Genomic DNA, 4,279 nt, shown 5'->3' with positions numbered 1-4,279 from the left:
AAATGGTCATTGGCAAACTGAAGACGGGCCTTGACATGTGCTGGTTTAAGCAGGGGAACCTTCCGTGCCATGCGTGATTTCAAACCATGACGTCTTAGTGTATTACCAACAGTAACCTTGGAAACGGTGGTCCCAGCTCTTTTCAGGTCATTGACCAGCTCCTCCCGTGTAGTTCTGGGCTGATTTCTCACCTTTCTTAGGATCATTGAGACCCCACGAGGTGAGATCTTGCATGGAGCCCCAGTCCGAGGGAGATTGACAGTCATGTTTAGCTTCTTCCATTTTCTAATGATTTCTCCAACAGTGGACCTTTTTAGCCCTTTCCAGACTTGTGGAGGTGTACAATTTTGTCTCTAGTGTCTTTGGACAGCTCTTTGGTCTCGGCCATGTTAGTAGTTGGATTCTTACTGATTGTATGGGGTGGACAGGTGTCTTTATGCAGTTAACGACCTCAAACAGATGCATCTAATTTAGGATAATAAATGGAGTGGAGGTGGACATTTTGAAGGCAGACTAACAGGTCTTTGAGAGTCAGAATTCTAGCTGATAGACAGGTGTTCAAATACTTATTTGCAGCTGTATCATACAAATAAATAGTTAAAAAAATCATACATTGTGATTTCTGGATTTTTTTTTTAGATTATGTCTCTCACAGTGGACATGCACCTACGATGACAATTTCAGACCCCTCCATGATTTCTAAGTGGGAGAACTTGCAAAATAGCAGGGTGTTCAAATACTTATTTTCCTCACTGTACATGTTGCTACAGTGGCGCGTTAAGTTAAGTACTAAATAGAATAGGCTCAAATCAATATGCTATCTTTCATTTCAATATAATCTCATATAAAACTTCCTCTCAGTTGTGCTTTGTTTAGTTTGCAGTGCAGCATCAGGTATCAAATTAGTGAGCTGGGATAGAGCAAAAATCATATCAGGTGGGGTTGGTACTAATGTTTTTAAACGGCTGAAGCAAGAGGAAGGTCTTAAAAAAAACAAAAAAACAATGCTCACAAGAAAATTCAAATACATCAGCTCAATCAGACTCCTTGCGCCCTAAGTAGTCTATCCAGCTATTGTATCAGTGTCAGCTCATCAGAGCAAGCCTGATTGGATGGTGCTAATGAATCCTTGGTCTGAATAGTAGTATAATTGTAGTGGTCTGTTTTGTTGTGGGAATCTTGTGGTTAAGAATTTGCTTGAGTAGATATGAAGCTTTCATGAATTAATAATGAATGATTGTGGTTTGATGCATTGGTTAACACAGGCCAAACAAATCGTTAGAAATGTTACACAGCTGAGAAATGTGTAAACAAGACTAGATTCAGTATCTGCAGAGCCTGCAAAGTGACAGAAATATTAGTGTACACCGCCAGTTTTTTCTTTTTTTTAAATAATTTATTTTGAATTTGCCAGAACATCAGATTTGCTGAATAAATGACAGTGTTTGCAATAATATAGAAACGGCTCATCATACATGTGGGCAAATTGTGTTGTGTTTTGACACTGCTTGGTGCGGAGAGCTTTGTGTTGCTGTGCAAACATCATACACAGTTCTAATGCTGGTTGATGTGTTGATGTTTGGATCAAGACATCAGTCTTCTCAAGTATTTGAGCCACAGAGCTAAGCATCCGATTTTCTGAAAAATAATTATTTTGTGACCTTTGAAAAACCCAGAAAGATTGCAACCACCTGGATAAAAAAATATCCCGTTGGCTGTGCAACAAAATATATTTTGAACCTGTTTCCCAGGTTGCAACTTGTGTGGGTATGTTCACATAGTTGCTTCATTGTGATGATATAATAGTTGCCTACCTAACCCCCATTTTTTAAATGGTCCAATAAATTCAGGTAGAAACACATTTGTGAAATCTATTACAAATGCATTTGATTCCTTCTCTAATGACAGATACTGCTCAGTAGTATTCAGACACCGGTCATATCTAGAAGAAAACATATCTGTACAGGATGTTAAGATGTCCCAGTTACCTTGCACAACCTTAAACAGCGATGTGGTTTATATTGTCAAAATTTGAGTGCCAGCAGGCCACAGAATTGAGACTCTGTTCTCTCTGTCCAGCCTGACCCCAAACCTCTACTGTCCCCTGTTTGTCTTACAACTGCTCAGCAGGCATAGAGAAGTTCAAACTGGGTGCAAAATTACTCTTTCACAGTGCAGCGCAGAGGCTACACATCAGTTTCTGTGGAGTGTAGAGAGGTCAGCTGACCTCCATTATGTTTTCATGTTTTTCTCTGAACACGTCGATGGAAAATATTCTAACACCTTTGTAGGCTCTTCATTCATTCACTGGAGTGTGTGTGTGTGTGTGTGTGTGTGTGTGTGTGTGTGTGTGTGTGTGTGTGTGTGTGAGAGAGTGTGAGTGTGTGTGAGAGAGAGAGAGAGTGTTCACCCCAGCCCACTGTGCTGCTGATCACAAAGCTAATTGTGATGAAGTGTTAATTAAAATGGATATGTGGATGGATACTGTGGCTCTGTCAGGAATTAGGCCTGGCTGGTAAACACTCGACTAATCAGACAAACTACTTTAGCCTCTAATAGCTGAATGAGAAGCAGCTCTGTGGCTCAGTGGGGACAGAAACATTCACTTGTTCTATGCAAGCTGCAGTACACAGTCATGTTAAAATACTTGTATATTTAAAAGTCATGGCTGTCGAAGCTGTCACATCAGGGTCGGTACTTAATTTTAATCAGAGTAATCAGAACCCAGTGAACTATTCACTTTAATCAAATACCACTCTAGTAAGACAACACACATTGGGTATAAAATTCCTGCTGGAGGATGATTGACATCACAGCACACCACTCCTATTTTATTTACTTTTTTTTTAGCTACATATTTTTTTCTTTAGATCACAGTGTTTATTCTGGCTAAAGTACATCAGGAGAGTTTGAACTTTAAAAAAAAAAAAAAGCTTTCACCTTTACCTGTCTACTCAACTTTGTTATACCCAGTTAACTACTTGGAATTGAGATGGAAACATTACAACAACGGCACTGTTACGGCGGAGCTAGTGAACCCAGGGACAGGGTTTCCCCTGTCTGGATTCCTCCCAGGAGTGGTGTGTGCCAGAGCGGAGTCCAAAGAGTTAGCAGATCCAAGCAGGGTCCATAACTGAGAGGCAAAACCTACAGGTCACCTGTTGGAGGCAGGGATTGGAGCAGAGAAGACAGAACTGCTGTAACAGCAAGTGTGACAGCGCTTGTGTTCTTGTAAGAGACTTGATTGCAGAATGGGAGGCAGCTGATGAGACTCAACTCAGGATTCTGCTTGAGTAATCACACACTCACACACGGGGGGGTGGAGGCCATCACGTGTACACCCTTCAAGTCTTCCCCATAGACCCCCATATTACAATGGCCACCTTTACAGCATAAATAAACATGTTTTACAGCCTGGTACTAAAAAAACGGGTCCCCGTTCAGGACATCTGTGTATATTAAGGTTTAAAGTTATGCAGCAACCACGCAACGATTAGACGTGCATTAGTCAGTCAGACGCTGCCAACATGGCATGTGTGTGGGTGTGTGTGGGTGAAAAGTGACCACATGAGGATTGAGTCCAGATGCTGTTATTTCTGTGTTTTCATTTTTCTAGACAGCAGGTGTGTGTATCTGTGTGTGAGTTTGCATAAGCCCAGTTTTTAATATGTATTTTGCTCATGTGAGGGTTTTTGAGAACAAAAGGAAAGTCAAAATTCTATTTTTTGTTGTCAGCTATGGAACAAAGAGGAAAGTGTGCTTGTGAACAGTAACAACATTTATAATAAGACCAGATTCTGATTTTTTATGTCTTTACAGTGTAACCATGAGGGTGTTACTGTGTTTGTGTTGTGTATTGCAGACATTATACTGCCAAACTGATGAACTGGGATATCAATCATCAAGGGCAACATGACCAGGAGGACATATGAAATATTGAAAACTGCAAGCACGCACGCACTTTTAAAGGTATGTTTATGTAAAATGTAGAATTCCATATATTTAAACCTCTCTCTCGCTCCCTTTTACTCAGGGGACTCAAGGCCTCATCCTGCCAACACTTTGATGGATTTGTTGACATGCTATGGTAATCCATCATACATGAAAGTGGACTGTTCAGTGGTGAGGATTACCCGTGTGTTTCGGTTGGGGAGTCCTCCCCTCTGCTGGTATGGACAAATGTGACTGACAGAGGTGTGTGTGTGTGTGTGTGTGTGTGTGTGTGTGTGTGTGTGTGTGTGTGTGTGTGTGTGTGTGTGTGTGTGTGTGTGTGAATATG

At 41.0% G+C, this 4,279-nt stretch overlaps 1 long non-coding RNA gene across 1 annotated transcript in view; it reads left to right on the top strand.

Annotated features, from left to right (window-relative positions):
• Nucleotides 1-2,953: 2,953 nt before the first annotated feature.
• The window catches only part of LOC123956492, a 4,781-nt gene continuing 3,455 nt past the window's right edge, over nt 2,954-4,279 (top strand). Inside the window, exons 1-2 of the long non-coding RNA XR_006821553.1 lie at nt 2,954-3,623; nt 3,863-3,969. This is a non-coding gene — a long non-coding RNA (uncharacterized LOC123956492). The remainder of the gene's footprint in view (nt 3,624-3,862; nt 3,970-4,279) is intronic.

Source organism: Micropterus dolomieu, linkage group LG18 (assembly GCF_021292245.1).
Source record: "Micropterus dolomieu isolate WLL.071019.BEF.003 ecotype Adirondacks linkage group LG18, ASM2129224v1, whole genome shotgun sequence".
Lineage (NCBI taxonomy): Eukaryota > Metazoa > Chordata > Actinopteri > Centrarchiformes > Centrarchidae > Micropterus > Micropterus dolomieu.
This window is presented reverse-complemented; position numbering and strand designations above follow the sequence as displayed.